Source organism: Peromyscus leucopus, chromosome 11 (genome assembly GCF_004664715.2).
Source record: "Peromyscus leucopus breed LL Stock chromosome 11, UCI_PerLeu_2.1, whole genome shotgun sequence".
NCBI classification, from domain to species: domain Eukaryota; kingdom Metazoa; phylum Chordata; class Mammalia; order Rodentia; family Cricetidae; genus Peromyscus; species Peromyscus leucopus.
The window spans coordinates 331,883-345,687 of NC_051072.1; positions in this window are offsets into that span (position 1 = coordinate 331,883).

Consider the following 13,805-nt stretch of genomic DNA (forward strand, 5'->3'; position numbering starts at 1 on the left):
GTGTTACTTGGTTTGTTATATATCAGCAGTCTTCTGTTATGAAAATCATGTGTGCCTTCATAGTTTTCTGAATTGACTTTTCCCTTGGAAGGGCTAACAGTGTGGACTGATCACTCTCTGGACATACACATTCCAGGTATTTGGAGAACAGCCTCAGGAAAGGCTTTCTCTGGAAAGAGAGGACTAGAGGAATGAGATGGAAGATGAGGAAGAGCCAGATGGAGAAGAACAAGGTGAGGAAGAGCCAGATGAGAGAGAAGGAGACAGGAGAGGAGCTGATAGGGGAAAGAACTAGATAGATGAGAACCCAGAAGGGACAGAACTAGATGAAGGAATTAAGATAGAACCTAGAGGGACAGTAGATAAATATATAGAAATCAGGCAAGAGAGGAGCTAGACATGAGAGCAGAATAGAAGCTGTGTAGAGACAGAACTATCACAGAATAATAAAGTGTATGGACTAAGGAGTTTTGTGTACATAGATTCATTTCTTCTCAACATCTTCTCAACAAAGATTAATTATCATCTGGTTGTAGATTCTTCCCGGACCCTAGAAGGGGACTATTGAGGGGCTGGACCCCCATAGATCCCAATACTTAGCTTGATGTACCCATGCATCTTGGTGCCTGGGGGCAGACAGTGTCTTTCTAGGTGCCACTTTTAACAAGGCTGTCGATGGCCTGGCAGGGCATTTGCTAGCCTGTGGCCTTTTCCTCACTTAAAACAGGGACCCAACAGCTTTTGGGAGTCAGCAAGTGCCAGCACTTGGCAATTTTTTTGGGGGGCATTTATCTCTTCCCTGGCACACCTTAAATGCCACAGATGACTCTCTTGCCTGTGGGGTCAGGAGCCTTGCTCTCCAGATGCTTAAGTTTTAGTTGGGGAGGTGTGGGGAACAAGAGATGGATTTTACTCCATGTCCTGATTTGTTTTTTCCTGATGATTGGTGGCTTAAGGACAGATTTTAGATCTGCCAGGAGGCAGACTATAAACTGATCCTTTTGGAAGACTTGTCTGAAGCTATAAGCTGATTTTTGGCTTAGGAGCCATCCTAAATACTGTAAACTTATTTGTATGGATCTTAGCCACTTCCAGACCCATCTGTGCTTTTCAAGGCAGTTTGAGAATGAGTGGGTAGAGTTAAGGTAAATTAGGGTGAGAGAGTCATAGAAACTGCCCAAGCCTGCCCATTTGAGCCCGCCCACTGCCAGCGGAAGTCAGACAGAAAAGACTGCATGTGGCAGACGCAGAAGTGGGGAGGAAGAAGGGTTTAGGGCTTTAGCAGAAAGCTTGGAGATAAAGTAACTTTCTTATTTGTCCATTCGCTGGTAGAAGTTCTTGCAACTTTGTTATGTGGCCAGATTTACTGGTACCACGAAAATGTTATGTGGCTAGATTTACCAGTACCTGCCCCTTTGTTCTATGGCTTTTGCCCATTTGCTGGCAGAAGTTCCCACAAAGCTGTTATTCAGCGAGTTATTGGTACCTGCCCCTATCCTCCAACATAGGTGGTAAATGTATCTGCCCCTTTGTGCCATGGCTGTAGTCGAGAGAAAAATAAAAAAACAATAAAATAAAAAGCCAGGACCAGACTCAATCTTGGGCATCCCTGAGAGTGGAGAGAGATCTAAGAATCAGCTCAAGTCACAGATCCTCTTCATCAAGGGATGGTAAGGGCTGCAGCTGTGCTGCAGTTGGTCCACCGTTGGACCCTAGACAGTATTTACCCCCTTGACAGGAGCAAAAATGTTAATGCCGTTGCCAGCACAGCCCAAGAACAACCCCTGGGGTGTCCATCACAAAGAATATAGCTCAGACTACAGCCGTGAGAACGGCAGACTCACTGTGTTAAAGAACATGGCAGCTATAAAAGAGATGAATGCCTTTAAAAGGCTGAAGGGATCAGGGAGATGGCCCAGCGGGAAAGCATTTGCTGTGTAAGCACAAGGACCTGAATTTAAACCCCCAGAACCAGCACAAGAACTGAGTATAATAGTGCATATCTATAATCCCGGCCCTCCTAGGGAGAGATGGGAAACAGACACAAAAAAATCCTTGAAACCTAGCATTCAGCTAGCTTGGCACACCCAGTAGCAAAAAATAAAAAATCTCTATTGCAAGCAAAAAAAAAAAAAAAAAAAAAAATCATGGCGGTATCAGTAGTCGTAGCTGTGTAGGGGGTCCACCAGCGAGGGATGCGTGTATGCTCACGGTCTCGGCGGTCTTGCTGGATGGTGGAGGAGGCAGCAAGTGGTAGCAGTCACAGCAGGTCTTGGTGATGTATCCGAGTTTGAACGGCACCAATGTTGGTTACGTGGCAACACTGGCGGCTAGCTGGTACCCGTGGCTACCATGCTGACGGAGGAGAGTGCTGGATGTATCCATGATGGGAAGAGTCAAGAGCCATGGTTACCTTTTTAGAGTTTTATTGGGAGAGAGAGGGAGAGGAGAAGGAGAGGAAAGAGAAGAGGAGAAAGGGATGCACAGAGGGCCCACTGCTTTTTAGGCTGGGATGGCATCACAGGCTGGTGATGTAATTAAGGACAGAATCCTTACAATGGTATCTGCAAAACTTCCTATAATATCCATTTTTGTCATATCAGGTAACTGTTTTGCAAAAGTTTCTTTAATTTCGTTCTGTAAACCATAAACCATTTGAGAATTAGGGTGACCCATCAAATGCATCTTAACCTTATCCCAATCATACTTGCTTTCATTAAATCATAAGGGTCTGATACAATAACAAGAAAACATTCCAATCACATTTTAATTTTATCTGCTCCTTCAAAATTTTGAACTGATCCCCTAAGAATACAACAGCTTGCCTTAACTCAGTTAATTCATTTACTATCTCAATATCAGTCTTATTTTGTTCAGTCCAAAATTCTTCTGAATGTCTATACCAGTGTCTGATGAAGTCAGCAGTTTGGATTTCTTTATGAAGTGTTACTTCAGCTGTTGCTGTTGCAATGATTCCCATAATAACTGCAACAACCAGTTCAACCACTGGATGTGTTATTTTTAATATTCATTCAGTGAGCTTTTGTACCAGGATCATCACAGGGTAGTCTTGCCATGGCCTTGACAATTTCACTGGTATCCAGATTGCTGGCCTTGCTCTAAGAATATATAAACTCTCAAAGGTCAGATATAAAAACATACAAGAATTAAAACAGGTATGAAGGGTACAGTGTTCAAAAGTGATGTTGTAATTATTTGGGTGCCGTTGTACAGACTCTTTCAGAAGCAAGTAAGGTAATGGTACACATGCCATAGAAGGGTGGCTTTGATTTAGTCTAAAAGACAGAGTGTACTTATCATTGTTAATGTTTAATTTTCCTTCCCATGCCTTAAGAGGGTGGAAGGCACTTGACAAGTTCTATAAGTTAGTCTGAACTGAATCGCCAAAATTGCAGGAAGACTTGCCATTCTAACTCCACACCACCAAATAGGTTCATTAACAGAAGCACTGATATCCATAGTTCTGATTATATGATACCATTTCCATCTTAACTCAGGTGAGAATCTTTTCCTTGAGGGAAGCCATAAGGTCTCCAGTCAATGAAGGCTCCTTGGGAGATTAATTAGCACTTGAAGTTTCTTACTCTTACATTGCGGCCAATGGACCCAGTCATATTCCTTGTTGGTAACTCTCATTTTCCATAATGGTAGATTTATGGAACTAGTTGCATTATTCTCCTGTCCTTTAAAACCAGATTCATGAAGCATATAAGACTTACTACGATAATCTTGGATAATATTGACTATGGATAGCCATATTTGAGAGGTTATAGTTAGGCCCTGAATTCCATTTCCCATGCAAATAGGATTTCCCTGTACTCCAACATTGTGATTGTCAATCATTTTACCCTCCTTCATTGGTTGAACAGGACCTCAGTTGTCATGAGTGTTGGTTATTTGCGGTGCTCTTATCCTGTGAGGAAATGTCGCGAAACACAACAGAATCCACTAACAAGAGTTTTATTAAGATAAGGTAAAGAGGCAGAGGTGCACAGGCCTGTGGAAAGGACACATGAGTAAAGACGGGACCAGGAATCATGGCGCCAGCCTATAAAGGCTGGGCCATACCTGTGCACACAGGCCCATGTGGCTATTCTACCCACATGGTTGTGCTGCGTGCTTTACACAACCATGCAAAGCCACAGGGTCCTGGTCATCTTGGAGATGTCTCTTGTACATGCTAGATTTTTATCAATTTTGATTGGATCCACAATTTTTCTATCTCCTGTGGAAATATAAGCATAATCTTGGCCTCAACTTAACACTTTCCCTGGACTATTTTGATGTTAAAAGATTTACAATAGATGGCCTGACTGAATTTAGTGTTTTTTCTCCAGAATCCAGTAGCAGCTTGGTAAAGCATTATGCAATCTATCCCTGTGGGTCTTCATATCCCCCTTCTGTTTAACAAGCATCTCTTTTAAAATGTGAATCAATTTTTCAATAATTGCTTGTCCTGTAGGATTGTATGGTATCCTAGTAATGTGTTTTATGTTCTAATGTGCAAAAAAATTGTTTCATTTTATTAGAAATGTAAGCTGAAGTGTTATCATTTTTAACTTGTATCAGTATAGAATGTAAGAGCCCCAGAAGTAGGTGCCTGCTGTGAGATGTCTTTCTGTGAATATATGCTGTTCCCATTGGTGAGTAAATAAAGCTGTTTGGGCCTATGTCAAGAAAGCTTACAGCCAGGAGGGAAATCCAAGTAGAGAGACAGAGAGAAGGGCAGAGTGAGACAGATCCCAGCTGCCACCCAACGAGCAGCAAGATGCCAGCACACCGGTAATGCCACAGCCACATGGCCACTTACAGATTAATAGAAATGGGTTAAGTTATAAAGAGTTAGCTAGCAAGAAGCTTGAACCTTAGGCCATCTAGTTCATAATTAATATAAACCTCTGAGTGATTATTTTGTAAGTGGCTATGGGTCTTGGGTAAGAGAGATTTGTCCTGACCATAGGCTGGGTGGGACACAGGAAATCTTCTGACTACAGGTGTCCTTTTCACAATGTGGGGAAAAATCCATTCAGTTCTTTTTATAAACTGAATTCACTTTCTTTTTGGACATTTGTTGTTAATTTCTCCTAAGAAATTACTACAAGCTCTTTGCCAATCATCATTAATCTCCCATAATTGTCTAATTTCAGCACTGGAATAGGGTGCCACAGTCTCAGCTGGATTCATACCTGACAATTGATGAAGTCTTAATCTTCCCTTTATGATTAGTTCAGAAATGTTTTCTATATAGTTTTTTTAATTTTTTACTCTGTGAGCTAAGAAAATCCATTCCAAAATATAATCTTCTTTCTGCATAATGAGTCCAGTAGGAGAATGATTTGAAGGTAAAATTACTAAAATACACGTTTGTGAGGTTTAATGTATCCATATAGTCATTTTGTAATTTTCATTCTACCTGGGCTAATTCCCTTTCAACTTCAGATGTTAACTGTATTGAACTGTATAAATCTGAGTAAATCTGAGTCACTTTGCAAGATTTGAAACAAATTACTCAATTCTGGGGTAGACAATCCAATTGTAGGCCACAACCAGTTAATATCACACAATAAATTTTGAAAATCATTAAGAGTGTGCAAATGATCTCTCCTAATCTGTACTTTTTGTGGCTGAATTCTCTGTTTACTCAATTTAAATTCTAAATAATTAAGAGAATCTCCTCTTTGTATTTTTTTCCAGGAGAAATCTGTAATCCTCAATAGGGTAAAAATTTCTTTATTATATTAAACATTTTTTCTAAGGTATCTATAGCAGAAGCAGGCAATAATCAACCATATAATGATAAATAATAGACTAAGGAAATTGTTTACATACCATTTGCAGTGGTTGATTTACAAAATATTGACATGAAGTTGAGCTATTTAGCATTCTCTGTGGGAGGACATTCAGTGATATCTTCTTACTGGTTGAGCATTATTATTAGTAATCATTGTAAAAGCAAACTTATTTCTGTCCTGTTTTTGTAAGGGAATAATAAAGAAGCAACCCTGTGAATCAATCACTATCGTAGGCCAATCTTTAAATACTAAAGAAGGTAAAAGGATTCCAGGCTTCAGAGTTCCCATAGGTTGAATTATCTTATTAATAGCTCTCAAATCAGACAACAGTCTCCATTTTCCAGATTTCTTTTTTATTATAAACACAGGAGAATTCCAAGGACTAGTAGTTTTCTCTATGTGCTTAGAAATTGTTTTTATTTATTGTTTTACTAATTGTTTAAATGCCTGTAATTTTTCTTTAGTTAAGGGCCACTGCTTTACACATACAGGCTTCTTAGCCATTTTAAGGACTAAGCAGGAGGACTCCTGGCAGTGGCCCCCACTCTAATTTGGATATCCAATTCCTGTCCAATCTTGCTTTTGTACAACCTGCATAGCCTGTGACTTTCTCTTATAATTCTTTTCAATACCTTTCCCAGGAATATACTTTTTTTTTTTTTTTTTGGTTTTTCGAGACAGGGTTTCTCTGCATAGTTTTGGTGCCTGTCCTGGATCTCACTCTATAGACCAGGCTGGTCTCAAACTCACATAGATCTGCCTGCCTCTGCCTCCTGAGTGCTGGATTAAAGGTGTGTGCCACCACCACCCGGTGCAAGAATATACTCCATTTTTAACTTCATTTTATGAACTGTTTCTGAAATTGTAGGAATATTAATTTGGGCTCCTCATTGTTGTAACATCTCTCCCCCATAAAATTCATGGCCATATCAACCACATAAGGCTTTGATGTCCCTTCTTGTCCTTCTGGTCCAATATATTTAATCAACTCTACACCCTTGTTTTACTTGAGATAAGTTTGGAATGCCTACAAATTGAGTGGAGACTTCTTGTAAAGGCCATTGGGAGCCCAAGATTCTTGTGAAATTATAGATATATCAGTACCAGAATCCAATAATCCTTCAATCGCAAGCCCATTTAGTTTTACTTTTCATTTATACCATACATCATTGATAACTGTTTGCTAAAACACCTTTTTTTCCTGTACTTCCAAAGCCTCCAGTTCTACATATAGGCACCACTTTGCCTTTAAGATATGGAAGCAATAATATTTGAGCATTTCTATCACCAGCTTCTATTTCCATGGTTCTTTTTACATATGCCATCTATAAAAGTAATAAAAAACAATCTCTATAGGATTTTAAGAGCTTACTTTAGGCAATACTCTGGAGTATTTTTATAAAATCTTAAAAAAAAGTATCCTTTTTTTATAGATCCCAAGTAACACATTATTGCAAGCTGCCAATTATTAACAGTGTGGATCACACTTTATCTGTATTTTATTTAGTGGAAAAATGATCTTCTAAGCTCTTTATTCATGAGAGATTATTTTCTATGAGTTTTTATCATAGCAACCTCATTAATAAGCTAACAACCCAATCTGTTTCAGGTGTTAACATTTTTAAAAATTTTACCAAAAATTTCTAAAAAGCAACTTAAAGAGCAGAGCCAAATTCTCAGTAATGATAAGCAGACAAGAGCATACTCAATATATAGTTGAAAATTGTGAATCCTGTTCCTTCAGTTTATCTACCATGAAATTCGAACATTCATCTAAACAATTATTAGACAATCAAAAGAAGAGAACATCCTCCATACCATGGATGATTGATACCTCTGGAAATTCAAACAGCATGGACATATCATTCCATTTCTCAACTGCAACCCTTCTTCACCAGATGTCGGGCCCATTTAAACTTCCTTTTTCTCCTATGAAGGGACTGCTAATGATTTATTCTGGGGGGTGGGCAGTTAACAGGGCAGCTTGACCACACAACTGCCCTGACAGGCTTGGAGGTCCAGACACAGCTTCTGTGACAGGCTTACTGGCAGGCAACACCCGAATCCAGAAAAGTTCATAAGCTGACCCCACCCAGGGAGGGCCGGCAGCTAAGGGGAAATACCTGACATTCCATACCTTAGACAAAAGTCAACCAGTCAGGGTCCTGAACCCTGGAAATCCCCTCACCCCAACCTCTACTATGATAAAAAAAAAAAAAAAAAAAAAAAACCCACCCTGCTCGGGCTCAGGCCTCTCTGCTCTCACCACTGTATTGGACAGACAGAGAGACCAAGCTCCTGTTATGCCCAGATCACAGGGACCCCCCAAAGACCACCACAGGTACCGAATCCCACATGTAAAAGCAAAGATCCTTTATTTCAAGCTTCAGAGCTTGGTCCTTCTGTCTGTCCAACACAGCAGTGAGAGCAGAGAGCCCTGAGCCCAGGCAGGATGGGATTTTTATCTTAGCAGAGGTTCGGGTGAGATTTCCAGGGTCCAGGACTCTGATTGGCTGACAATTGTCTAGGAGTATCTGTAAAACAAAAAATAGGTGTGTGCTAGACTCAAGGACATCTGGCCACCTTATCATTAGGTTGGAATGTCTGGGATGTCAGGTACTTCCTCACCCCTATGTGGATCCCTGGGTAGTGTCAGCCTCAGGCTTTTCCTGGATCTGGGTGTTGCCTGCCAGTAAGCCTGTCACAGAAGCTGTGTCTAGGCCCCTAAGCCTGTCATGGCTGCTGTGTGATCAAGCTGTTTGGGGCCCCTCCACACTCCAAGCTTGAAATAAAGGCTCTTTGCTTTTACAGATAGGATTCAGTCTTTGTAGTGGTCTTTTGGGGGTCCCCACCATATGGACATAACAATTCCCACCATTAGGAAAAAACTAAAAACATTACTCATGAAGGGATATTTAATATTGAGTTGTTCCTGCTCTGAGGGAAAAAAATAAAAGACATTTAAACCCAAGTGAAGAAAACTCTAAGCTCTGGGCTGTGCTTGTCCAGGCAGCAGCAGTGAGGCCCCACCTGTTGATTCCTTGTTATTCAGACGCTGCCACTCTGGGCTGGCAGGCAGGTCTGTGAAAGAGCTGACGGGCAGAAAGAACTCAGTTTTCTATCCTCAATTTCTTATATCAGAAAGAGCCTTTTCTTCTACCATGTCTACTGGGTATGAAGATCTGGACTTGACTTTTACAGACCCACTTAGGGAAAGGGCCTTCATCTCAGACCACCTGCTGTACTCAGTTCCAGGAAGAATCTCAGGAATGTGCCATGGCAACTAGAACAGATCCAGGGAAGTAAAATTTAACAAGATCCAGGCACTCTTGCAGACATCCTGTCTGAGATTTATGGCCTTTGAAGATATCTAGATAATCCTGCCGAGCAACCCAGATAATCCTGCTCAGCAAGGTTTGGTTCCCCACCAAAAGTCTAATCCAATGGTTTCAAATGTGGTTTCGTTCCCAAAGTCTGGACCAGTAGTTTCAAAAATTCACCTTGCCCCATACCCCTTCTACCCAATCCCAATTTGCCAATTTCCGGCTTGTGGTTTTCCCTATAAAAACTCTCTACTCCTGGGCCTGTGGCCTCTGAATTTTCCTGTATTCATTGCATGAGAGCATAGGTTAAAGACCCAGGTTCAAATCTGATAATAAAAAGACCCTTGTGTGTTTGCATCAGAAACTGGATCCTTGGTGGTCTCTGGGGGTTCCAAGACACAGGCACAACACTCCGAAGAGGCTTTTTCTTTCCTTTATGTTTCTTTTACAAGGCCTCTTAATCTTCAGCCCTAGTTTCCACATTTTCCCCCTTTTCACTGGGAAAATCCTTTTTTTCTTGATTAAAAATTTCTCCCTTTTGCATACAGAAATTTCCTTTCACTTTCCTTTCCTTCCTTTTTTTTTTTGTTGTGAAGATTTCCTTTTTTATTTTTTCTTTCCCTTTTCTCTATTGAGAAAGGTCTTTTTCCTTGATTTATTTCCTGTCTCAGGAGCCACTCTATTCCTATGTTTAAAAATTGTGCAATTACCGATTTTTTTTTTGACAAACATTTTAGCAACTGTGTATTTTGTTGCTCCTGAGATGGGGTGTTTAAATCCCCCATGACCCTGCCAATCCTAGAGTCCCCTTACCCTGAGGGTACTTCCTTGTCCTTCAAGCCACATGTTGGAGGCCAATTGTCATAGCACAGATGTGTGGGTCATGGATGTCCATTGAACGAAGACTCAGAGGCACCTGAAGAATGAATCTAGCCTTCTGCTGTTGCAGGTGTGCTTGGGATGCTGTGAATGTGTTGCTCTGATTGATTGATAAATAAAATGCTGATTGGCCAGTAGCCAGGCAGGAAGTATAGTGTAGGCGGGATAAGAAGGGAGGACAATTCTGGGAGGTGGAAGGCTGAGTCAGGATATGCTTCCAGCTGCCGCCATGAGAAACAGCATGTGAAGATATTGGTAAGCCACAAGCCACGTGGCAAGGTATAGATTAATAGAAATGGGTTAATTTAAGATATAAGAACTAGATAGCAAGAAGCCTGCCACGGCCATACAGTTTATAAGTAATATAAGTCTCTCTGTGTTTACTTGGATCTGAGAGGCTGTGGTACTGGTGGGTGAGAGTGATTTGTCCTGGCCATGGGTGAGGCAGGACCAGGAAAACTTCAGCTACACAAATGGATCCAGACTCTAAGGACTGAAGCCCTTTCCCTTCACCCAGGTCATTTTTATTTTTCTCCATATTTACACTTTAGCCATTTGATTTCCATATGTTCAAAACAACCTGAAAGAAGGTTCCAAAAATACAGTGCCAAGTGCAAATTTCTCGATTCATCAGGTACCACTGTTTTCTGGGTTGCATGAACCAAGTTTTACATAGGCTTTTTATCCTTGGGAGACTCTGAGACAAGATTCACATTGGGAAACAAGAGAAATAAATTTTGAGTGTCTGCTAAACAGAAGATGGATTAGGGCTAAGTGCTACTCCCCGGAACCAAGCCAGGTATAGCCTCCCAGGAATGTTGCCACACCTTGGTGTGCCTGAATGTGCTTCTAAGTGCTGAGAGCTTCTGACAAACGGACCCAATCCAAACCTGGACTGGAAAATTTAGAGACCTTCTGTATAAGTAAAAAGGGAAAAACAAAACAAAACAAAAAATACAAAAGAAAAGAAAAAACAGAAACTATAACAACAACAAAAAACTGAAAAAAAAACCCACCAACAATATAAATGAATAAAACACACATGGCAAAGCAGTTTGAGTACAAGTTAGGCTTTGTCTTAATATGCAGTTCTACATATAAATAATCCATGTTGCTCTGTACTGACACTTCATGTTCCAGACATGCATCTGACTCCACAGCTTGTAAAACAGTTTTCCTGTGAACATTGGAATCCCTACAGTGTAGGAGATTCCTCAGGGACACAGAGATAGTATAATCACTGAAGAAAGTTAAAGTTCAACTCTCTGACATTTACTTTTAAAGAACTCCATAATCCATCTCAGTATTTGTCACCTTTCCTTAAGTCCCTTGAAAGTCTCACCTGTTAATCTAAGTTAAAAAATTCAGTTTTTGTAGGGCTCTACTACAATTTTAACTATGTTCTCTGGGCTTTGGTTTTTGTTGTTCACAACCCCAGGTGTGTCTATAAATTTAAAGTCACTGTGGTCTTAGAATGAGAATGGCACCTATAGGCTCATACAATGGAAGGCTTGGGCACCAGTTGGTAGGAACTGTTTGGGAAGGATTAGGAGGTGTGGCCTTGTCATAAGGGATGTGTTGCTGGGGGTGGATTTTGAAAATGCAGGATCCCAAGACATTCCCAGTTAGCTTTATCTACCTCCTATTGTGGATAAATATGTAAACTGTTACTGATTGAAGAAAAGGCTTGCCCACCTGATACTATGCTCTCCAGCAGAGGACATTTGCACAATGAAACAATGAGCCATGAATTATTAATGTATCGTCTCATGGCAATTAAAAAGACACTTGTTTCTGTGATTTTCCCATGGAGAAGAGAAAGAATGTGTACTCACCTCAGTGATGACAAAATTTTACAGAAAAATGGATGAATGTTGAACATGGATCAGTTGAGATCAACCAGTCATATAAAGAAATATACTGCATGTTCCCATATGGTTAGTATAGACAGTAATATATCTACATATGTGAAGAAATGTGTATGTGCGTATACTATGTAAAGTAGAAAAGAGAATAGAGGTTAAATATTAGGAGATGAGAAAGATTTAAATCAGGTAATGAACATGGGTTGTGAAAGAGGACATAAGAACTGATTTTTAGGTTCCAACTCTGCCACGGATTTTAGTTTTCATGGTGTATAAGTGCATAAAATATATTCAGTGCAGACAGTGTCAAATCCAATGTGAATGCCTCAGAGTCTGTTCTGAATGTCCCTTCTAACTGAATGTCTCTTCTAACTGCACAGAAGTTCATGACCTCTGTAGTGTAATAGGCTGTCTCTTGGGCCACCAACCAGCTCCCAAATCATGCACGGAGATTTATTCATTATGAATGCTCAGCCTTAGCTCAGGCTTGTTTCTTGCTAGCTCCTATAGCTTAACTTGTTTCTCTTTATCTATATTTTTGCCTTGGGGCTCTTTATCCTTCTTTTTTTTTCTGTATATCTTATTTTCCTGCTGTCTCTGTGACAGTCTGGTGGCTACTTGGCTTCTGGCCTGGCATGTCCTTCTATCCCTCATTCTCTTCTACATTTCCTCCACCCTAGATTTCTCTTCCTATTTATTCTCTCTGCCTGTGAGCTGCACATATCACTATCCTGCCTAGCTATTGGCCATTCAGCATTTTATTAGAGCAATCAGGTGCCTTGGTAGGCAAGATGAAACAAATGCAACACATCTTTACATTGTTAATAAAGGAAGCAGAAACAAATGTAACACAACTTTACAGAGTTAAAGTAATGTTCCATAGCATAAACAAATGTAACACACCTTTGCCTAGTTAAAATAATATTCCACAAAACTGTAGTTTTCAGCTCTTGATAATTTTCACATATAAATTATTCTTTACTTTCAAATTAATAAAGTTTAAAAATAAAGATTTAAATGAGAAATGCCAGCTGAGATATGAGTCTGTGCTGTACTATTTAGTCCTGAAAGTATCTGTCTCTGCTATACTGTCTACTCTTGACAGTGTGAGCCTTTGCTATGTTATTTACTCCTGAGTGTGTCTTTGTTATATTTCTCACATGAGCTGGTCCCTTGAGCAGCTTTCCCTACAGACTGTAGCTCTAAAAAATCATTCTCTTGTAGAACAAATATACATCCATTAAGGTCATTTCCATTCATAAGGAAATTTTCTTATATTCTGAAAAAATTACTAACTAGCTACAAACCCAAGCAGGAAGGAAACATTGACTCACATACACATAGCACACCCAACCTTTGTTCAAGGTGTATTGCTGACCACATCTTAGACATTTTTTAAAAAAGAAACCTTCCCACATATCAGCCTTTCTTTGTTATTAACTCTGATGGAGATTAAGGCCAGAATCATAGACACTTTCATTGCCACGTAATCTAGAGGTTTGTTCATTTTTCTGTTTTCTTTTTTTTTTTTTTTTTTATTGTGCGTATCACGTTAACAAAACTCAATGACAGAGATATGTGACGTGTTGTCTGGTAACTTTCTACATTTGACTGTTACACTCCTTTCCTAACTTTAGCAATGATGGGTAAAAAGGAACAACAACAGCTGTGATCACTAAAAAGGTAGGAGGGAGATAAAACCACTGTTCCTCATTACTCTATGTACTCATGGCAAAGCCAAGTGGACAGTATGTGGTGAGTCTGTTGAATCTCATCTCTACAAAATTGTCCCTGTCTCTGCCCTGAGGTTACAGTGGTGCAGGGCTCCTGAGTCCTCACATCTGATCCCTTCTGGGAGTCACTCACTTGATCCTTCACGATGCCTTCCCAGTAGGCTGCTGTCCCTCTGTAAGCTTTATGACAGC